Below are 24,126 nucleotides of genomic sequence, written 5' to 3'. Positions count from 1 at the left end.
GAGAGACAGAGCACAACGGTGCACCTTTACCTTTGCGTGCCGGAGGAAAAGAAGAGCATCTGGATCGAGTGGAAGTAGGCATGCAGTGCAAAACAATGCATCGATGATGGATAGATCGATCATCAGTTTGTTGGTCGGGAGAAATGCACGTAGCACGTACGTATGCTATACAGTATACACATGAATGTACTGCCCTGCTTGCCTGGCCGTGTTGATCATTGGTGCTACTACAAACTGTCATGGATTCGTGTGCGCAAAACCAAACGCGTTCTCTCGTCCCTGGCGGCTGGAACCCTAGTCGCCGCCAGGAGAGGCCATCTTTCAGCGCCGTCCTCCGACGGCACCCCTCCCCCCGCGACCTCGGTCGTCGGTGGCGAGGGGGGGGGGGTCGCCAGATCCACGCGCGTGGATCGTTATTACTCCCTTGTAGTATAGGTTTTTATGTTGTTCATCATCTTGGCTTCGGCGGTGACGATAACGGTGCTGAATAAAGATTCTTCGCATCCTTTCCTGATGAGGTCATCAATTCTATGGTTGGGGATGAATTTGGAAACCAGTCTGTTCAAGCAAGGATGGCGTGGCGGCGGCGGCAACCTCGCCGTGGACCTGTGTCCTCGGGCTCCGCCGTTGCGACAGCGTTTGCTCCAGCGTCGGCGCGGAGCTTGGAAGGTAGTCCAGGAGCGGATGCAGATTGTGATCTGCATCGACGACATCTGGAAGACGGACCGTTTCCTGGGTTCGTGGTTCGTGGATGGCGGGAATGGTTTCCTCCTTCGGTGTCTTAGTCGTGGTGGGATTGTTGGGGAACGTAGCAGAAATTCAAAATTTTCTACGCATCACCAAGATCAATCTATGGAGTAATCTAGCAACGAAGGGAAGGAGAGTGCATCTACATACCCTTGTAGATCGCTAAGCGGAAGCGTTCAAGTGAACGGGGTTGATGGAGTCGTACTCGTCGTGATCCAAATCACCGATGACCAAGTGCCGAACGCACGGCACCTCCGCGTTCAACACACGTACAACCCGGTGACGTCTCCCATGCCTTGATCCAGCAAGGAGAGAGGGAGAGGTTGAGGAAGACTCCATCCAGCAGCAGCACAACGGCGTGGTGGTGATGGAGGAGCGTGGCAATCCTGCAGGGCTTCGCCAAGCACCGCGAGATATGAGAAGAAAGAGAGGGAGGGCTGCACCAACAGGCAGAGATCAGATCGCGTGTTATGGGCAGCCCCAGGCCTCACTATATATAGGGGAGAGGGAGGAGGGTGCGCCCCCTCTAGGGTTCCCACCCCTAGAGGGGCGGCAGCCCTAGATGGGCCTTGGGGTGGCGGCCAAGGGAGGATTCCCTCCCCCCAAGGCACCTAGGAGGTGCCTTCCCCTCCTAGGACTCTTCCTTTAGGGTTTCCCCACACTAGGCGCATGGGCCCTAGGGGAAAGTGGCGCCCCAGCCCACTTTGGGCTGGATCCCTTTCCCACTTCAGCCCATGGGACCCTCCGGGATAGGTGGCCCCACCCGGTGGACCGCTGGGACCCTTCCGGTGGTCCCGGTACAATACCGATGACCCCGAAACTTGTCCCGATGGCCGAAATAGGACTTCTCATATATAAATCTTTATCTCTGGACCATTCCGGAACTCCTCGTGACGTCCGAGATCTCATCCGGGACTCCGAACAACATTCGGTAACCACATACAAACTTCCTTTATAACCCTAGCGTCATCGAACCTTAAGTGTGTAGACCCTACGGGTTCGGGAGACATGCAGACATGACCGAGACGTTCTCCGGCCAATAACCAACAGCGGGATCTGGATACCCATGTTGGCTCCCACATGTTCCACGATGATCTCATCGGATGAACCACGATGTCAAGGACTTAATCAATCCCGTATACAATTCCCTTTGTCTATCGGTACGACACTTGCCCGAGATTCGATCGTCGGTATCCCGATACCTTATTCAATCTCGTTACCGGCAAGTCTCTTTACTCGTTCCGTAACACATCATCCCGTGATCAACTCCTTGATCACATTGTGCACATTATGATGATGTCCTACCGAGTGGGCCCTGAGATACCTCTCCGCTTACACGGAGTGACAAATCCCAGTCTCGATTCGTGCCAACCCAACAGACACTTTCGGAGATACCTGTAGTGCACCTTTATAATCACCCAGTTACGTTGTGACGTTTAGTACACCCAAAGCATTCCTACGGTATCCGGGAGTTGCACAATCTCATGGTCTAAGGAAATGATACTTGACATTAGAAAAGCTTTAGCATACGAACTACACGATCTTTGTGCTAGGCTTAGGATTGGGTCTTGTCCATCACATCATTCTCCTAATGATGTGATCCCGTTATCAATGACATCCAATGTCCATGGTCAAGAAACCGTAACCATCTATTGATCAACGAGCTAGTCAACTAGAGGCTTACTAGGGACATGATGTTGTCTATGTATCCACACATGTATCTGAGTTTCCTATCAATACAATTATAGCATGGATAATAAACGATTATCATGAACAGGGAAATATAATAATAACCAATTTATTATTGCCTCTAGGGCATATTTTCAACAGGGATGGCAGATCTGAAGTTCGATGACGTGTCGGGAGTGTGCCCCGGTCTGATTCGTTCAACGGCAATGACTTCATTTTTGGTGAGCTACCTTAAGGTCCGCAAAACTGCATATCAGCGACAGAGCCGCGTCGAGCTAAGATGAGAAGGTGACCCGTCATTCTTTTCTTCGGTGGCTGCTGTGGTGGTGCCGAAGGCAGGTGACGGACGTTGGTGCCAAGCTCTGCTATCTTTTCAGTTTTGTTATGTCGGTTCTTACATGACTTGTACTTTGTTATTTATGATATGAATGAGACACATATTACCATAAAAAAATAAATTGATCGTCGTGGCTAACGTAATCCAAGCTAGTTGGTTTAGTGGAAAAAGTAATGCGAGCTATAGCTGCTGCATGCAATGCATCCTTATAACTCGACTCAATAACTTGAGGTAGCCTTCGTTCCCCTAAAGAAAAACTTGAGGTAGCCTTCGCGAATCGAGGGTTGCTCAGATAATTAGATTTTTTATGATGGAACTCAACCGGTTTAAGTTCTTTTAAGTTCTATATTTGGTATTGATGATCATATTTGTCTAGATTTACTTCAGATATTTCGGCAATATACGTTTAATGAGAGAAGACGTTCTCATGGACTATGAAAATGTTTGTGACGACTCTATCAATCTCAAAATGATGCGCCGGCACAATCTTTCAAAGGTGCTCATAAGATAGGATATGCGTGAATGCATTATAAGTCGCATGCATGTATGAGCGTCCGCTTATGTATTGTGTTGAAAGAAAACTTGAGGTAGCCGTGGTGACCGACAGATTAAGCAGCGCGGGCATGCATGCGATCGATGCGCGGCCGGAGCCGATGGTATGCAAGCATGCAACGTATCCCTCCCAGCTACCATGCACCACCGTGCCCAGTGCTGCCTGCATGGTCGATCGTGTCGTGTCGTGTCCTGGTTGCGGACAGCATGTTTCTCCATCTATATCCATGGTCACCGATGGGATATGGTCGAATGTAATACAGACTATACAGTATAGCCGGGTCCATTCGAGGTAGGTCTCCTGTCGCATCGGGTTGTACGTACAGTACAGGTGGATGGATAGATGCTACGACTATACGAGTACGAAAAAGCAGCAGCAGCAGCAGCAGCTGGATTCGCGGTCCAGTGAGTGCGCGCGTGCCTTGCGGCCAAGCCAACACCGCACCATACGCACGCACGTACTCCTACTACGTCGCGGTCGTGTCGTGCGTTTTGGCTGGCGCTCATCCATTCCATGGCTTGTTTCCAGGGCGGACCCAGAACAAAAATGTCCCGATATCCATATGTGTACTATACATGGGTGGATATATATATGAAATATACTCAACAATTTAAAATATTTGACGGTAAAAATGCTTAGCAAAATAAAGTGTTCCATGTTGTGAAGCTTTTACTCGTTTGTTTTACTCATGTTGTATGGTCGGGAAATAATCCAAATGGACGATATTAAGGAAAATACGCAAGTCATGGCAATCCAATTTTCATGTAATACCCATATAATTTGGAAAACGTGAATTAGAGATGTAACAAATTAAAATACATACGCGTTAAAAAAATTGAAATACATATGAGTACTTATAATTCAAAGAGATTGGTTACCTTGCAAAGTGTTGTATATTTGTGAACCAACCTATAGGGTTAAAATCCCGTGCTTCTGAATTTATTTCAGAATTTCTGGTCATGCGCGCTTAATGTGAGGATACGTTCTCGTCGACTACAAGATATCTTAGGTGACTTCGTCAATGTCAAGATGATATACCGGCTTAGTTTTTCGAAGGTGCTCGTATGGATAGGTGTGTGTATATTAATAGTGATAAGTGTATGCGTGTACATATGAACGCATGCGTATGTATTGTGTTAAAAAAAAATGTCGTATATTTTCCTTTGAATTACCCACCGATCTGCATGTGGGTGAGACTGTTAGGAGGATTCTAGCGTGAGGAGACGAACAGACTAACACGAACAGGCGCACGCACAGAGGATCGGTCCAATGAATCAATATTTTTTTTGAGCGGGTCCAATGGATCAATAATAACGGCAAGCGGGATGGGACACGCACTGGCCAAATGGGCTGCTACCAGGCCCTCACTAGCCACAGATAGGCCACGCCTGCTGGGTGCTTCGTCCCACGGATTCAGCCGGTATCCATGTCTTGAATTTACCGGTGTCCTAGCCATAACATGCGGATCATATACAAGGGCGAGTCAAATTTACCCGGTGTCCAGTGACACCGGATGGTTCAACGTGGGTCCGCCCCTGCTTGTTTCGCGCGCGCTCCAGCTCCACGCACACGGACTCACATGATGTTACCGTTGAACCGGCCGGCAGGCACCCGGCAACAGCCACACCGCGTCACGTGCGCCAATCCAGGCCACCCATTTTCAACTCCGGCCACGACACTCGCTCACACTAGCTTTCTCCAAGATAAGTGTCTAAGAGCATCTCTAGCAAACCCCGCATAATCGCAAACTGCAAAACTGAGATGCAGGTTGAAAAAAAGTGCATTTTAAGGGTTTATTTTAGCTGCGGCCGAACAGATACTGCAAAACAAATTATAAAACTAGAATAAAGAGCTTCTTCCTCCAGTCCGGCCGCTGCCAACCCTACCGGGGGTCGCGTCCAACCCTACCGGCCGCGCCCCATCGCCCGCAGGCCATGCCGTGTCGCCCGCCGGCCGCGCCGGCCATGCCCAGCCTCGCCGGCCACGCCCCGTTGCCTCCGTCATCCGCGCCCAGCCTTGCCGGCCACGCCTCGCCGCCTCCACCGTCCGCGTCTTACTCTATTGCCAGCCGAGTCGTGCCCCTTTGCCTGCATCGCCGGGAGGATTCCGGCAGCCAGGCTGAGGTCATGGGAGGCCACGGCTATGTCGAGCTCGTCCAATTCGAACCGGCGGCGATCGATTGCGGCGCCTAGCGGCCTTTTCCGGTGTGCGGTGATGAATTCTGGCGAGTTCAGGGCAGATTCCGGCAAACTCCGCGGCGGCGTGTTTGCTCCGATGAGGTTTGACCGGTATACCGGGCTCCCTAGATTCGGCCTTCCAACCTCCAAAGATAAGGGTTTCGGGTGTGCATTTGCGGTGGCCCTTAAAATTTTTACGGGTTGGACCACTTTTACGGTTTCTGTTCTGGACACTTTTTTCGCCCAAAACCTGAAAACGCAAAAAAATTGCGGGTTTGACCACTTATGCGGGGTCTGATGAAGCTATGTACCTAGGGTAGGGTCATGGACCTGTCCAAGCTACCCTCCCCAAGGACATCTCTAGAAGAAACCACCTTTCAATCGGCTCAGAAGTGTTCCACTCGACGGACTCGAAGACACTCGACCATGAAGACTATCACTCGACCATGAAGCCAACCACTCGACAGCCAGGAGATCTAAAGTCACTCTGCACGCAAATGGTCGGTCATTAAGTAGCTTTTATGGTCATCATAGCACTTTATTTGTGGCGCAACCAGTAACGCCCGATCTTAATGTACCTTAAACCCTGCATAACTGAGGGCCGGAGGGGTCTGGCGAACTCTATATAAGCCACCCCCTCCTCAGTGTAAAGGGTTCGCACCCCTGTAACACATACACACATAATCCAGTCGACCGCCTTCGGGCTCCTAGACGTAGGGCCGTTACTTCCTCCGAGAAGGGCCTGAACTCGTAAACCTCTTGTGTATACAACTACTCCACAGCTAGGATCTTGCCTCTCCATTCCTATCCCCCTACATTACTGTCAGACTTAGAACCACGACAGTTGGCGCCCACCGTGGGGCAGGTGTCTTAGCGACTTATTGGAGAAGCTGCGATTTTTTCGATCCCCTTCATCATGGTTTCAGGCGGAGTTTTGGTTGAGGGCCGCAAGATCCGTTTCGGCGCGCTCACGTTCATCGCTGACGACTCCGCTTGGCTTCAGGAGGCTCCGCTCGACGTCGACGCGCTCCCCGTCCGCAGGGCAACGCACTTTCACGCGTGCGCCCGCGGCGTCCTCCTGCAGCAACCGTCGACCCAGTACCGGTTGGCCCCTGCGGCATCCTCCCTCCCTATCTCCCGCCGGCGCAAGCGCTCCGGTCGATCGAGGCTTCAGCGGTGGGTGAGGCACGCGATGGCTCGCCAGTCGGCCAACCCCCAAGTCGCGGCGGCGAGCCTGACGAATCTCTCTACGGCCTGTTCGACTGGCTCCGCAGAGACTGCATCCGAGTGCGACAGCAGTGATCCAGCGGCGGAGGTTCTGATGGTCGATGGACCACGCAGTCCTCCCGGCTTTCCCCGCACCGACGGAGGCGACGGCGGAGGCGATCCGTCGCATGCCCATGAAGAGTATCTCCCTGAGCCCCTCACTTCGCTGCAGAGGGAAGAACTTCGCCGCCGGAACATGGATGCGCTACACACTCCTATCGTTGGAGAAACCCCCGAGGCTCGTGCCTTAGAGGATGCGTGCTTGGCCAACTTGGCTGAGCGCACTCGACTGGAGAACCTCCAGCGAGTACTCAACGAGCGTGCGCGACAACGGGTTCCAGAATCCAGTCGACGTCAGCTCTTTCCACCACCGACTCAGGTATATCGAACTCCGATTTAGAATTTAGCAGCTGCAGCCCGTATAGCAGAGTCGATTCAACCTTCCCAGTCAGAGGCTGGCGGAGGCTTGTTACAGATCAGAGCATTACTCCGGGCGGCAGGAGATCAAAATTCAGCTGTATCACAGTCGCGGAATAGGATCCACAGCAGATCCGTCGCTGCAAATACAGTCCAGTCGGCCCACAGCCCAAGATCGCCCCCGAGGCGTGAGGGACGTGGGGACCGGCGTGATCAGTACAGGAACCGTGAGCAGTATGATCGTCGACTCGACCGTGACGATCGACGTCGAGTGCCCACCCTTCCCCCAAGGAGTGGATCGTACGCGCCTCGACAACAGGATGAGAGACGCCCTCACAGTGTTGGGCGAAGGATTCCAGTCGACCCCAGGGAACCAGGCTTTGATGCAAGATCCATTCTCGTTCAAGGTTTGGTCGACAGGAACAGAGCTCACCGAGAAGGTCATGACAGAGATGTACCCACCAGCAGCAGAGTACACGTCTCTGGACCAGAGTGCTTCGGCAAAGCCATCAAGGCCGCGGTGATTCCTCCCAACTTCAGGTTGGCGACTGGAGTTAGTAAATTCACTGGTGAGTCCAAGCCTGATACTTGGCTTGAGGACTACCGAGTGGCTGTTCAGATTGGCGGCGGCAACGATGAAGTGGCCATGAAACACCTGCCTCTTATGTTGGAGGGTTCGGCCAGACCATGGTTGAATCAGTTAGCGCCCAGCAGCATTTACACTTGGGAAGATCTGGCCCGAGTGTTTGTCAGAACATTTGAAGGAACTTGCAAGAGACCAGCAGGGTTGACAGAGCTGCAATCTTGTGTGCAGAAGTCGAATGAAACTTTGAGGGATTACATCCAGAGATGGATCACGTTGCATCACACGGTAGAGAATGTGTCTGATCACCAAGCAGTCTATGCTTTCAAGGAAGGCGTTAAGTACAGAGAGCTAAACCTGAAATTCGGTCGAACCGGAGACATGTCTCTGAGTCGAATGATGGAGATTGCCACAAAGTATGCCAATGGTGAAGAAGAGGATCGGCTCCAGAGTGGCAAGCACAAGTCAGTCGCCCATGAAACCAGAGGAGGGAACTCCAGTCAGAAGCAGAAGCGGAAAGCCGAGCCGGCTGCTCCTGGAGAAGCCTTGGCCGTGACTCAAGGAAAGTTTAAGGGGAAGCCCAAAGGGCCTTGGAACCCTAAGAAGGTGAAAGACCAAGACGGAAATGATGTGTTGGATTTGCCATGCCACATTCACACAACGAAAGATGAAGAGGGTAAACTCATTTACCCGAAACATACCACTCGACAATGTCGGCTCTTGATCCAGCAGTTCCAGGGGAAACAACCCAAAGATAAGGAAAAGGAGTCGGATAAAGTCGAGGACAAAGAAGATAGTGATGATGGATATCCCCAGGTCAATTCCACCCTGATGATTTTTGCTGATGTTGAAAGCAAAAGTCGATTGAAAGTTATCAACTGAGAAATGAATATGGTCGCACCGGCGACACCCAGTTATTTGAAGTGGTCTCAGACTGCCATATTCGACCAGTCCGATCACCCGACGCACATAGCCACCCCTGGGAGGCAAGCTTTGGTGGTCGACCCAGTTGTCGAAGGCACTCGATTGACCAAAGTTTTGATGGATGGTGGCAGTGGCCTGAATATACTGTATGCAGAGACATTGAAAGGGATGGGCATTCCAATGTCCAGACTCAGCACCAGCAACATGAGTTTCCATGGAGTTATTCCTGGAAAGAAGGCTGAGTCACTCGGTCAGATTGCTCTTGATGTAGTTTTCGGAGACTCCAAGAATTTCCGCAAAGAAAAGTTGATGTTTGAAGTCGTGGATTTCCAGAGTGCTTATTACGCTATTCTGGGGAGGCCAGCATATGCACGTTTCATGGCTCGACCATGTTATGTATACCTTAAATTGAAGATGCCTGGTCCCAAGGGCGTGATTACTGTCACCGGCAATCGGAAGAAAGCGGAAGAGTGTTTTCAGAAAGGCTCAAAGATTGCTGATGCTCAGATGGCAGTAGTAGGGCTTGAAAGTGCGTTATATCGACTAGAGGGGGGGGTGAATAGGCGATTTTTATGAAATTCTTCACTGAGGAATTTGCTGGTGAGGAAATTCCTTAGCGAAGAATTACTAGCAGCGGAATAAGTACTCAGAAGTAAACATAACAGAATACATGCATGGTCATCATGATGAAATGAAGACAAACACAGAGTACAGAAAGCGTAAACACAGGATAGCACAAGATGAAGACAAACAGACTGAAGAAATTAAACTGAGGAAATAGAGAAAGTCTTCAGTCAAAGTCTTCAAACACAGATATGAACAAACGCACAACACAGTAATGAGGAAATGAAAGTGTTGAGGAAATAGAACCAGTTGGCTTGGTGAAGACAATGATTTGGTAGACCAGTTCCAACTGCTGTCTCAGTTGTACATCTGGTTGGAGCGGCTAGGTATTTAAACCTGAGGACACACAGTCCCGGACACACAGTCCTCACCGTATTCTCCTTGAGCTAAGGACACACAGTCCTCGCCCAATCACTCTTGGTAAGTGTTCAGGTGACTTCCGAACCTTCACAAACTCGGTCACTCGGCGATCCACAATTCCTCTTGGATGCTCTAGACCATGACGCCTAACCGTCTGGAAGAAGCACAGTCTTCAAAGGTAACAAGCGTCGGATCCACGCAGGATCAATCTCTTCAGTGATGCTCAATCACTTTGGGTTTGTAGGTGTTTGGGTTTGGGTTTGGATTTTCCTCACTTGATGATTTTCGCTCAAAGTCCTCGGAGGATGGGATGCTCTCAAATGACAAGTGTCAGTTTCTCGCGGAGCAGCCAACCAGCTAGTGGTTGTAGGGGACGGCAATTTATAGCCTAGGGATAAGCCCGACATGATAAGACATAAATGCCCTTCAATGATATGACCGTTGGATGGATAAGATATTTTGGGACAGCTGGCGCGTAGCACAGCAACGGTCGGAAATTTGAGGTACAAATTCCTCAGGGCTATCATGTTCCTCACTGTGTAGGCAATCCGCACTGGCGAATTCCTAACTCCTCAGTCAGAACAAAGTCCTCAGTGACCAGAAGAACTGCGTCTCTGTCACTGAAGAAATTGACTGATCTGTATGAGATTTCCAATGGCTTCACTCGAAGGGATTGGTAGGTGTAGGATTTTGAGTTGAGCATCACATGGAAATTTTCTCCTTAGTATTTCCTCGACCCCCTTTAATAGTACGGTGTTTCCTATGACTCAAGAAAGAGAAAAATGAAACTACGAAAACAAAAGTCTTCACGCTTCATGTTCCTCGAATGAATACCAAGTCTTCAAGGTTACACCAATTTCTTCACTTCCAAAGTCTTCAGAATATCAGAGTCTTCAGTCGAAGAACTTCATTTTTAGGGGTCGACTTTCTCTGTAAATATCAAACTCCTCATAGACTTATAGACCTGTGTACACTCATAAACACATTAGATCCGTAACCTATAAGTCTTCAATACACCAAAATCACTAAGGGGCACTAGATGCACTTACAATCTCCCCCTTTTTGGTGATTGATGACAATATAGGTTAAGTTTTCAATGGGGATAAACATATGAAGTGTAAATACTGATATTGAGGAATTTGATTGCAAGATATAGAAGAACTCCCCCTGAAGATGTGCATAGTGAGGAATTTGCTTTTGAAGCAATGCACACTTGAAGAATTGAATCATGGAGATCTCCCCCTATACCTTGTAATTCATACATGCATTTGACATATAATATGAAGAATTTGAAATGCATGATGAAAAATGGTGACTGACGAATTTCAGCATGCGTGCAATAATATTAACGAGGAATAAGCATGCAGAATATCGTAGCAGAAGTATCAGACCACCATCGGATTAAAGTTTACAACTCGATCCAATAAAAGTTTCGGAAGAACGAGAGTTGTAACTTAGCAAAAAAAACGCCCTTATAATAGACCCGCTTGAAGACTAACTCAGATTTCTCCCCCTTTGTCATTGAATGACCAAAAGGATCGAAACTGAGGACTAACGCCCCTGAAGATAATCAAGGTGATGAAGGAGCGCCAACGTTATTGGGGTCAGTTGTTGTAGTAGGGCCTGCCACAGTGTCGTCCAAGTCTTCATTTTCATCAGTGTCACGCGATGAATAATAGGAGCTGGCCACCAAAGAAGGAACCTTGACCTTCTTGTATTTCTTCGGAGGAGGTGCAGACCAGTCAAACGCTTCTTTGAGACCCATTTTCTTCAGATATTTAGCGCTGTAGACTTGTGACAGAACAGCCCAGGTGCGATTGAGGGTTTCATGGAGGTAGTAGTGGTTTTTCTTCACTGCATTGTGTGTTGAAGTCATGTTGTGAAGAATTGAACTAAACTGACGCTTGACCCATTTATGATTGCGATCAACCTTCTGATAAAGACTAAGGAGTAACTCACGATCAGTCATCACCCTGGGTGCTGTGGCTTGAGGATTTTGCTTGGCATTGTTGGCGGCAGAGTCATGTGTGGCAGAGTCATCATTGGTGGAGTAAGATGCAGCCTTGCGAAATTGACCATCCAATGGACGAATGCCTTCATCGATCACAGTAGTTGCCTTGCCCTTTTCATCAGCTGAGGAAAATGTCCTTTTGAGGACTTCAATAGGAGGCAAGTAGCTGCAGTGGTTCAGAGTGTCAGCTTTGTAGTTGAGTGAAGACCTTGTCCTGATGAATCTCATAATCCATGGCGCGTAAGGCTTCAGCTCAAATGGTAACATAGCAATATTGGCCAGAGTCCTCATGAAGAAATCATGGAAGTTGACGGGAACGCCATGAATGATGTTGAAAAGCATATTCTTCATGATGCCAACGACTTCTTCATCATTTGAGTCATGGCCTTTGATAGGACTCATTGTCTTCGACAGAATGCGATAGACGGTCCGAGGCACATATAGTAATTCCTTGACGAGGAATTTGGTTCAAGGGGCCTGCCCTGGCTTCAAAGGCTTCATCAGCACTTGCATATAGTGATTTGAAAGCTCAGGTTGGTTGTAAACACAACGTGCATCTTCAAGGGGAGGACTTAGAGGAAGGGCACGAAGCAATTCAGACGCTGGTGCCTTGTAATGAGTGTTTTCCGTCATCCAGTCCAGGACCCATGAATTCACATCTTCAGAATCGCCTGTGATGTGCAACGTTGCATAGAACTGAAGAATGAGTTCTTCATTCCAATCACAGATGTCAGTGCAGAAGTTGAGCAGCCTAGCGTCGTAAAGAACACTGAGGACTAGCGTGAAGCACGGCAGAGACTCCATGTCTACATGAGGAATATGTGCATGGTCGAAGACTTTGTCTTTGTTGAACAGCACTGAGGAATAGAAGTTGGCTTGACTAGCAGTCCAGAAATGCCTCTTCCTTATGCGAGCAGAGTCATAGGGGTTGTAATCTGTGAAGAATACATGCTCGCCAAAGAAGTCTTCAGCCTTGAACTTTTGCTTCCTTGAGAACGGATCCTTTGGCTTGGGCAGAGGAGTGTCAGTGAGTTGCATCACTACCTCAGGAATCACGATCTCAGGTTCATTGGTCTGAGGAATTTCTGGTTCTTCCTCAGGTGCAGTCTGAGTTGTCACATTGTCAGTAGCAGTAGTTTCTGTTGGGGAACGTAGCATAAATTCAAAATTTTCTACGTGTCACCAAGATCTATCTATGGAGTCATCTAGCAACGAGGGAGGAGTGGATCTACATACCCTTGTATATCGCGTGCGGAAGCGTTCAAGTGATGCTCAATCACTTTGGGTTTGTAGGTGTTTGGGTTTGGGTTTGGATTTTCCTCACTTGATGATTTTCGCTCAAAGTCCTCGGAGGATGGGATGCTCTCAAATGACAAGTGTCAGTTTCTCGCGGAGCAGCCAACCAGCTAGTGGTTGTAGGGGACGGCTATTTATAGCCTAGGGAGCAACCCAACATGATAAGACATAAATGCCCTTCAATGATATGACCGTTGGATGGATAAGATATTTTGGGACAGCTGGCGCGTAGCACAGCAACAGTCGGAAATTTGAGGTACAAATTCCTCAGGGCTATCATGTTCCTCACTGTGTAGGCAATCCGCACTGGCGAATTCCTAACTCCTCAGTCAGAACGAAGTCCTCAGTGACCAGAAGAACTGCGTCTCTGTCACTGAAGAAATTGACTGATCTGTATGAGATTTCCAATGGCTTCACTCGAAGGGATTGGTAGGTGTAGGATTTTGAGTTGAGCATCACATGGAATTTTTCTCCTTAGTATTTCCTCGACCCCCTTTAACAGTACGGTGTTTCCTATGACTCAAGAAAGAGAAAATGAAACTACGAAAACAAAAGTCTTCACGCTTCATGTTCCTCGAATGAATACCAAGTCTTCAAGGTTACACCAATTTCTTCACTTCCAAAGTCTTCAGAAAGTCTTCAGAATATCAGAGTCTTCAGTCGAAGAACTTAATTTTTAGGGGTCGACTTTCTCTGTAAATATCAAACTCCTCGTAGACTTATAGACCTGTGTACACTCATAAACACATTAGATCCTTAACCTATAAGTCTTCAATATACCAAAATCACTAAGGGGCACTAGATGAACTTACAGAGATGCAGGAATACCAGAAAACTGCAGACCCGAGTGCTTTGTTGCGAGCCCAGAAACCTGCTACGGAGTCAGCGTTTCAGTCGTCCAGTGAGACAAAGCCGAGTCATATCCACCCGACCGATCCCAATGCTCCTCCGACCCATATCTCAACAACACTCGACTCCAAATAGGAAGAAGCGCTCATCCAGTTCCTCCGTGAGAACTGGGACATCTTCGCATGGAAGCCTTCTGACATGCCAGGTGTTCCCAGGGGGCTGGCTGAGCACCGTCTACGAGTTGACCCGAAAGTGAAACCTGTCAAAGAACATCTTCGACGGTCCGCCGTCCAGAAGAGAAAGGCCATAGGTGAGGAGGGGGCTCGGCTCTTAGCAGCAGAGTTTATCCGAGAGATTTACCACTCCGAGTGGCTCGCCAATGTTGTCATGGTCCCCAAGAAGGACAAGTCACTTCGCATGTGCAATGACTTTAAACATATCAATCGGGCCTGCCCAAAAGATCATTTTCGTCTCCCCCGCATCGACCAGATAGTCGACTCGACTGCAGGATGTGAGCGTCGGCCATTTTTAGACGCCTATTCCGGTTACCATCAGATCCGTCTGTATGGGCCCGACGAGATCAAAACAGCTTTCATCACTCCATTCGGGTGCTTCTGTTATGTTACCATGCCATTCAGCCTCAAGAATGCCGGAGCCACGTTCATGCGGATGATTCAGAAGTGTTTGCTCACTCAAATCAGTCGGAATGTGGAAGCATACATGGATGATATTGTGGTCAAGTCACGGAAGGGTTCCGACCTGCTGACTGACCTTGCCGAAACCTTTGCCAACCTCAGGAGGTACGATATCAAGATTAATCCATCAAAGTGCACATTCGGAGTTCCTGGCAGAAAGTTACTCGGTTTTCTCGTTTCCGAACGAGGAATCGACGCCAACCCAAAGAAAGTCGGTACTATACTCCGAATGAAACGTCCTGTGCGTGTGCACGATGTCTAGAAGCTTACAGGTTGCTTGGCCGCTTTAAGTCGATTCATCTCTCGTCTCGGTGAAAAGGCATTGCCTCTTTACCGACTGATGAAGAAGTCAGACAAGTTCGAGTGGACTCCTGAAGCTGATGCAGCGTTTGTAGAGCTCAAAGCTCTGCTCTCCACCCAGCCGGTGCTTGCTGCCCCAATCAGCAAAGAGCCTTTGCTGCTTTACATTGCAGCCACGGGACAAGTCGTCAGTACAGTACTTACGGCCGAGCGGGAAGAAGAAGGAAAAGCCTTTAAAGTTCAGCGCCCAGTATATTATGTTTCTGAAGTTTTGACTCCATCAAAGCAAAGATATCCTCATTACCAGAAGCTTGTATATGGGATTTATATGACCACGAAGAAGGTTGCACATTACTTCTCTGACCATTCCATTACAGTCGTCAGCGACGCTCCATTGTCAGAGATTCTGCACAACAGAGATGCAACTGGTCGAGTGGCAAAATGGGCGATTGAACTCCTTCCCCTAGATATCAAGTTTGAGGCAAAGAAAGCTATCAAGTCCCAAGCAATAGCAGATTTCATCGTCGAGTGGATTGAACAGCAACTGCCGACTCAAGTTCACTCGGAGCACTGGACCATGTTCTTCGATGGGTCTAAGATGCTGAATGGTTCCGGTGCTGGGGTAGTATTGGTTTCCCCCCGAGGAGATAAGCTCAGATATGTTCTCCAAATTCACTTTGATTCCTCCAATAACGAAGCAGAATATGAAGCACTTTTGTATGGGTTGCGTATGGCTATTTCACTCGGCATCCGTCGCCTCATGGTCTATGGCGACTCAGATTTGGTGGTTAAAAAAGTGATGAAGGAGTGGGATGTCAGAAGTCCGGCCATGACTGGTTATTGCAATGTAGTGAGAAAGCTAGAGAAGAAATTCGAGGGGTTAGAGCTGCATCATATACCCCGACTGAAAAATCAAGCAGCTGATGAAATGGCAAAAGAGATAGTCGACAAATGTGAAGGATGTCAGTTCTATTCCAATATGTCACACAAACCCGCCTCAGCCTTGAAGACCATTCCACTCATCTGGCCCTTCGTTGTTTGGGGATTGGATATGGTTGGACCACTGAGAACTGGCAGGAGCGGCTTCACCCATGTACTGGTGGCAGTCGACAAGTTCACTAAGTGGATTGAAGCAAAGCCCATCAAGAACCTTGATGCCTGCACTGCTATCAGCTTCATTAGAGAGTTGATATTCAGATATGGAGTTCCGCACAACATCATCACTGATAATGGGTCAAACTTCGATTCCGACAAATTCAGAGCCTTTTGCACTTCTCAAGGCACGCGAGTCGACTACGCTTCCATCGCTCACCCCCAGTCGAATGGACAAGCAGAAAGAGCAAATGGCCTAATTCTCAAAGGACTGAAACCCCGACTGATGCGTGATCTCAAGCACGCAGCAGGCGCGTGGGTCGACGAACTTCCATCAGTTCTTTGGGGATTGAGGACCACTCCTAATCGATCAACTGGACGAACTCCATTCTTTCTAGTCTATGGAGCTGAAGCAGTTCTGCGGGTGACCTGCTTCACAATGCACCCCGAGTCGAGCTCTACTATGAAGATAAAGCAGAACAAGCCCGGCAGGACGCAGTCGACCTTCTAGAAGAAGAAATAGAGATGGCCATGATTCGATCGACTATCTATCAGCAAGAATTGCGTCGATTGCATGCCAGAAATGTCAAGAGACGAGCCTTCCAAGAAGGAGACTTGGTCCTCCGACTGGATCAACAGAAGCCACACAAGCTCGCTCCTACTTGGGAAGGTCCCTTCATCGTCACCAAATTTCTCCACAATGGAGCGTACCATCTTTACAATGTCGATCGCCAGATCGATGAGCCACGAGCTTGGAATGCGGAGCTACTCCGCCACTTTTATACTTAAGTAGTCACTCAGATGAGATGTAATAAAAAGTACCTGTGTAGTTTGTTTATCAAGACAAGAGTGTTATAATCTTCCCAGTGATTGTCGTTGCTTTTGTTTACGTGAGAAGTCCCTCAGTGGGTAGCTTAGCTGCGAATCCGTTTCGCCTAAGTTTGTAAAAAAAATCCTACCGAGTGACGAGCAAGCCTCTCACTCGGGGCTTAGCCGCGAATCCGACTCGCCTAAGTATTAAGTATTTGAAAATCCTACCGAGTGGTGAGCCAGCCTCCCACTCGGGGGCTTAGCTGCAGTCCAGTACTCGCCTAAGTATTTAAAAATCCTACCGAGTGGTGAGCCAGCCTCCCACTCGGGGGCTTAGCTGCAGTCCAGTACTCGCCTAAGTATTTGAAAATCCTACCGAGTGGTGAGCCAGCCCTCCCACTCGGGGGCTTAGCTGCAGTCCAGTACTCGCCTAAGTATTTAAAATCCTACCGAGTGGTGAGCCAGCCTCCCACTCGGGGGCTTAGCTGCAGTCCAGTACTCGCCTAAGTATTTAAAATCCTACCGAGTGGTGAGCCAGCCTCCCACTCGGGGGCTTAGCTGCAGTCCAGTACTCGCCTAAGTATTTAAAATCCTACCGAGTGGTAGTGGAGAGCAATCCTCCCACTCGGAGGCTTAGCTGCAGTCCAGTACTCGCCTAAGTATTTAAAAATCCTACCGAGTGGAGAGCAATCCTTCCACTCGGAGGCTTAGTTGCAGTCCAGTACTCGCCTAAGTATTTAAAAATCCTATCGAGTGGTGAGCCAGCCTCCCACTCAGGGGCTTAGCTGCAGTCCAAGTACTCGCCTAAGTATTTAAAAATCCTACCGAGTGGTGAGCCAACCTCCCACTCGGGGGCTTAGTTGCAGTCCAAGTACTCGCCTAAGTATTTAAAAATCCTACCGAGTGGTGAGCCAGCCTCCCACTCGGGGGCTTAGCTGCAGTCCAAGTACTCGCCTAAGTATGAAATCCATCCCGATCCGCAAGGACGACGAGGTGCAGGTCGACTGCTACCTTCTCCTTCGGAGCTGCACCACAAGTACAACGTGCGCTCCATTCCGATCCGCAAGGACGACGAGGTGCAGGTCGACTGATACCTTCTCCTTCGGAGTTGCGGCACAAGTACAACGTGCGCTTCATTCCGATCCGGAAGGACGACGAGGTGCAAGTCGACTCCTGCCTTCTCCTTCGGAGCTGCGTCACAAGTCCAACATGTGCTCCATCCCGATCCGCAAGGACGACGAGGTACAGGTCGACCGCTACCTTCTCCTTCGGAGCTACGCCACAAATACAAAAGTTGTCTCGAGTGAAGAACAAGTTTCACTCGACAGAGAGTTCACAAAGATATTCGACGATAAACCAAGTTCAGATAAATCCTAAAGGTCCCAGACCGCAGATCAAAGTACTCGAGAATTCAGCCGAAAAGAGTTTAACGGTTACAAAATCCACTCGGCATTCCGAGGCAAATTTAAGACGAAGCATAGAAGTTTTTCTAATCCTCAGGTGGAGGACTGGAGGGCGCGACAAACTGGTCCAAGTCAATCCCGTCAGCAATCCGAGTGGCAGCAGCAATGAAGGTCTCCATGAAAGACTAGAAGTCGTGCTTCTTGGTATTGGAAACTTTGATGGCCGCCAGCTTTTCCTCTCGCGCCTCCTTGCAGTGAACACGGACCAGAGACAAAGCGACATCAGCGCCGCACCTGGCAGAAGACTTCTTCCATTCCTGCACTCGACCTGGAACTTCATTTAGTCGAGTCATTAGAGACTCGAGGTCATTTTGAAGCATCGCTCCTGGCCAGAGTGCTGTGTCGATCCGCGACACCGCAACCTTCAGACGAGCAAGGTAATCGACCACACCAGCAACGCGAGACTCCAGTCGGAGCACGTTCATGGCAGCTTCATCCTTCACCGGAGAGTTAATGGGGTCCAAGCTTGTTTCCACTCGACTGGTCTCCTCCTCGAAGTTCTGGCAGAATTCTATAAACGTGATTCAAAGATAAATCAGTAACTCTCCGTTAGTTGATGATAACAAGTCAGTCGGGAAGAAGAGATTACCCTCAAGCATGACGAATAACTTCTTGGCGAGCCCTCCCAGATAAGCCTCCAGATCGTTCCTCTTCCCCACCAGTTCACTGGCCTTGTCATTCAGAGCTATCTTATCATTCTTCAGACGGCTGACCTCCTTGTTGGCCGCGTCGAGAGCAGCTTTTAGATTGGCATTCTCCTCTTCAAGTTTACCGACTGAAGCCAGTTTTTCTTCCGCGAGCTTTGTTTTGTCCAAAGCCGCCTTCTGTGCCTCGGCAAGGTCAAGGTCCTTCTTCTTCAGAGCCTTCTCCATTTTATCTGAAAAATGACAATGAGATCAGAATCAAGAATGGGCAGAAAGATAAAGACAGTCGTCAAGTTCTCACCAGCCATACCTTTTGCCTCGTCTCTCGCCTTCTGCAAGTTCTCCTGAGCAAGCTTCAAGTCAAGGTTGAGCTGGATCTGTTTGTTTTCCAATTCAGTATAGCGAGCCACAAGCTCGCAGGATTTCTGCAAAGGGTCAGTCGACAGACATCAAAGATAGGTTGCTTCCGAGCGACTAAGAGAAAAATCATAACATTTCTAAGATTACAGCCGAATCAAAATATTCAACAGTAGTCTCAGGGACTACACCCAGTGGGTGCACTCATCGTGCCCCCACTGGTTCTACCGACTTGGTCCGATCAGTCGACCGAAAGAGACAAAGAGGTTATGATCCTAGACCATAGCTAACTGCCAGCAATCAGCCACGGTCTCATCATGATCTACCAAAAAAACAAGGTTCTTCAGACCCTAGTCGACTGCCAGCAGTCGACCATGGTCCCGGGGACTACACCCAGTGGGTGCACTCAGCGCGCCCCCACTGGTTCCAAGATTCCATTCGATATGGTCCGACTAGACCGAGTGAAGAAGTTAGAGTGAAGCAACTCAAAATACAAAGACTACAGTTGACTGCCAGTAGTCCACCATAGTCTCGGGGACTACACCCAGTGGGTGCACTCAGCGTGCCCCCACTGGTCCAAAATTTCAATCGACATACCCATTGGGTGTACAGATGCAAAGATCTTCGGAAAGAGAGTCTTCAGATAGCATATCCTAACAGAACAAGCGGTGATAAGCTAACCTGGATGTTGCTCTGAAGAGTTGAGCTAGCATCATAAGCCGCTTGGCTGGCTTCCTAGACCACCTTCACCTGCTCCATCATGATCCCCGCTTGGCGTATAGCCTCCTTAGCAGCACCCACTTGGTCCTCTGGGACGTGGTGTATGGCGAAAAGGGAGGGCGGGTCAGCAGTCGATAGTGAAGGCCGAGTGTCGGTGTCAAAACCGGCGGATCTCGGGTAGGGGATCCCGAACTGTGCGTCTAGGCGGATGGTAACACGAGACAAGGGACACGATGTTTTACCCAGGTTCGGGCCCTCTTGATGGAGGTAAAACCCTACGTCCTGCTTGATTAATATTGATGATATGGGTAGTACAAGAGTAGATCTACCACGATATCAAGGAGGCTAAACCCTAGAAGCTAGCCTATGGTATGATTGTTGTTCTACGGACTAAAACCCTCCGGTTTATATAGACATCGGAGAGGGTTAGGGTTACACAGAGTCGGTTACAATGGTAGGAGAACTACATATCCGTATCGCTAAGCTTGCCTTCCACGCCAAGGAAAGTCCCTTCCGGACACGGGACGAAGTCTTCAATCTTGTATCTTCATAGTCCAGGAGTCCGGCGGAAGATATAGTCCGGCTATTCGGACATCCCCTAATCCAGGACTCCCTCAGTAGCCCCTGAACCAGGCTTCAATGATGATGAGTCCGGCGCGCAGGTTGTCTTCGGCATTGCAAGGCGGGTTCCTCCTCCAAGTACTTTGTAGAAGATTTCGAACACAAGGATAGTGTCCGGCTCTACAAAACAAGTTTCCACATATTGCCATAGAGAGAATAATATTTACACGGATCTAATCTGCTGACGTATTCCGTGGCATGACATCACACCACGGCCAAGCCTTTATTCGAATCGTTTTTACTGTCCCACCTCAGCGCGTTTAGCGAGGCGGTTTTCTTGACACTTCCTGTCAAAGCAGAGATTGTGTCCCCTTTATTCATGAGATTCTCATCAATACGGACGTGGGTAACCCGATCGTGCCAGTTGGCATGTTTTCTCGATTAAAGGAGAGTCCCAAACGGTTACGGGGAGGGCTCTTCGTATTCAACCTCTTATAAAGAGACCAAGGCCTTACTCTTTTCTTTTAATCTCAAACGAGTTCGCCCTCCGCCTCGAGTTCCAACACCCAAGGCTCCAGATTTCAGGCGCCTCGGACCTTCGACAATGTCTGGTCCCGACCTTCAAGGCCAATGGATGCCCTCCTCCATCACGGAGGAGGACGTGCTAAAGTTGAGAGAGGCCAGGTTCTTGACCGGCGAAATTTCACATAGGCTGCCTGCTCAAGGGCAGGTCATTCCCAGTCCCAAGCCCGGTGAGAGCGTGGTGTTCATGTCTCACTTCCTTCGGGGGTTAGGCTTTTCGATGGATCCCTTCGTGAGGGGGCTAATGTTCTATTATGGGCTGGAATTTCACGACTTAGCACCGGAGTCCATCCTCCATATTTCCTCATTCATCGTCGTGTGTGAAGCATTCCTCCGTGTTACTCCTCACTTCGGACTGTGGCTCAAGACCTTCAAAGTAGAGCCGAAGATGATCGAGGGACGGCACGCAGAGTGCGCAGGTGCTGTTATAAGCAAGAATGCCGATGCTCCATGGCCCGAGGGCTCTTTCCAGGAGGAGCTCGGCTTATGGCAACGAGAGTGGCTCTATATCACCGCTCCTAGGGGCACCAAGTGGGTGCCACCACCTGCCTTTCGCTCGGGTCCCCCTCCACAGCTAGCGTCATGGGTCAATAAAGGACTAGACTGGGGGCCATCCAGGGACGTGCCCTTGTTGCAGGGTCACATCAGGGATCTCTTAGAAAGAGACCTCAGCCTGGTCAAAGTGACGCAGGTCATGCTGATCCGCCGTACCCTGCCCGGCAAACGTCGCTCCCTTCGCCTGTGGGAGTGTAATCCGGAGGGACCGCGAGCTCTCCAGCATTTTATGAGCGCGACGCCCGCGGAGATGTATAAACTATTCTTCGGATCACAAGCAATGTGTCCGGATTTGACCGAGGACGCAGGTCTGAGCTGCAATCGCCCGGATACTCAAGTAAGTAGCCTTGTGCCCGGACTCGCTATCCGTATATTTGTCATAAACTTGCCCCTAAAAGAGTTGTCCTTTTAAACAGAAGTGGGTAGCGAAAGCAAAGCTGATCAGGTGTCCGGCTCCCCTCCCCGAGACCAGGCCGGATCCCGTGCTAGTCAGGATATTGAAGAGTGTGCCTTTGGAGGAAAGCAAGGGAGGGGACAAGGAAACTATGGCCTCCTCGAAGGAGGCTGTTCGGAAGGGAGGAACCGAAAATTCCTCTCCTCAGGGGAAGAAGAGGACCGCCTCTGAAGACCCGGAGACCATGGCCTCAAAGCGGGGGAAGAAATCCTCGTCAGAGGGTCCTATGCCGGGGGATACCTCAGCCGAATTTTGCCCTCAAGGGGACCAGCCCTCTAGCGAGCCGTAAGTAGAGAAAGATTTTCTTCTTGAGAGATGAGAGAAATCCTTGCTTTATATCTGAGAAAAGTAACCGAAATTTTACCTTGTAGTTCGGACCTCAGCCCTTCTCAGCAGAGCTCGTTTTCGGGGGACCTTCTTCCGGAGATGATGGAGAGCGGAACGCCTCCCCCTGCCGTACCGGCTAGCGAGGCGGGCGACCTTGAGGTATCATCGTGGAGGGTTTCTCCGAATCCGTCAGGGCCAGAAGGTAGTCATATGGGCCCCCAAAGCCCTCCGCGTCCGGCCTTTGAAAAGGGCCATCGGACAAGTCCGGCACCGTCCGGTGCGCGTTCGGAGGAGCTGAAGGATCTGCTAGCGCGAGCATCTATCTCAGAGAAGCACCGTGCCTTGATGGGTACGGTGATTGAGAGGATTTCATCCGCGGAGAGCGGATTGCACGAGGCCGTCAAGAGTTTACTGACAGGTTTTGAGGTACGTGAAATAGTGTACGCTTTTTGACAGTTGCGCATAAATAAGATGCGCCCTGTGTAGATAGTAGCCCCTGAGACTCTGTGCGTTGTCAAAAGTGACGGACCGCAGAGGATCATAATCCCAGGTCTGATATGCCGCCTTCATACGTAGGCGGTGAAGTGTCCGGTGGCTAGCCGGACTGATGAGTTTGCCGAGCTAAAGTGGCAACTTGACGTGGCAGATGCCGACATCGCGCTTGTCAACAAGCGGCTTGACGAGGCACAAGGTATGTAATTCCTCTGGCGGCACCTGGTAAGAGGAGCTTTATGCCAATATCTTACAATGTGTATGCTTGACGCAGATGGTGCCGCTGCCATGGAGAATCTTCGGGCGGAACTTGCCCGAGCCAAGGAGCAAGCCAGGGAAAGTGATGCGGCTGCCGGAAAGGCAATTGAAGAGCTAAAAGCCGAACAGGCTGCTCACTGCCGAAGCAAGAAAGAGATGGCCGAGATGGCCGTGAAGCTGAAGAGCGCTGCTGATTGTTGCAAGCTTCTTGAAAAAGAAGACCGGGCGGGGCAGACGGACTTGGAGAAGGCCATTGCTGATGCCAAGGATGCTCGCTCTGCGATGAGAGCTGCGAAGGAGGAGCTGCGTCAGGCCGGAGAAATCGCGGCTGGTAAGCCCTTCATGCTGCGGAGAAAGTTTTGTGATCCTAAGCATGCTCCGTTAGACCGGCTGTGGAGTACGGCGGACACCTATCTGGATTTGGCAGCGAGTGCTGCTGATGCGACCGAGCACTTTCGAGATCAAGAAGATCGTGAAGTGGAAAAGCTCTTCTGGTCATAGTTCCACAATCCAGAGCGTCCACTGTTAGTGGCCGATCATCTGGCCGAATGGGCAGAGCTGAATAGGTTGTCCGGACTCGCCATGAAGAGTGTCATGAGTTATCTGTGGCCGGAGAAGTCGGAGCCGAAGAGTTATTTCGACTTGGTGCAGCAGTTCCTTGGTGCGGTGCCGCGTATTAATGCTATGAAGAGGTCAGCATGCATAGAGGGTGCGCGGATGGCCCTTGCCCGTGTCAAGACATACTGGGCGAAGATGGAGACCACCGCTGTTGCATCCCGAGATTTGGACGGAAGCCGAGTACCTGCCGAGCACTATTTTCAGGAAGTTCTGCAAGGCGCTCGTGTAATAGAGACGCAGTGCTCGAAGGATGCTATGTTCGAATAGCATGTGTTATTGTAAAAAAATATTTTGATAAATTGCAGAAGCTTTTTATACTTGTGCCTTCAAGTATTGTAACACCTCCTGTGCGGCCGTTTAAGATA

This window comes from Triticum urartu, chromosome 4 (assembly GCF_003073215.2).
Source record: "Triticum urartu cultivar G1812 chromosome 4, Tu2.1, whole genome shotgun sequence".
NCBI lineage: Eukaryota > Viridiplantae > Streptophyta > Magnoliopsida > Poales > Poaceae > Triticum > Triticum urartu.
This window is presented reverse-complemented; position numbering follows the sequence as displayed.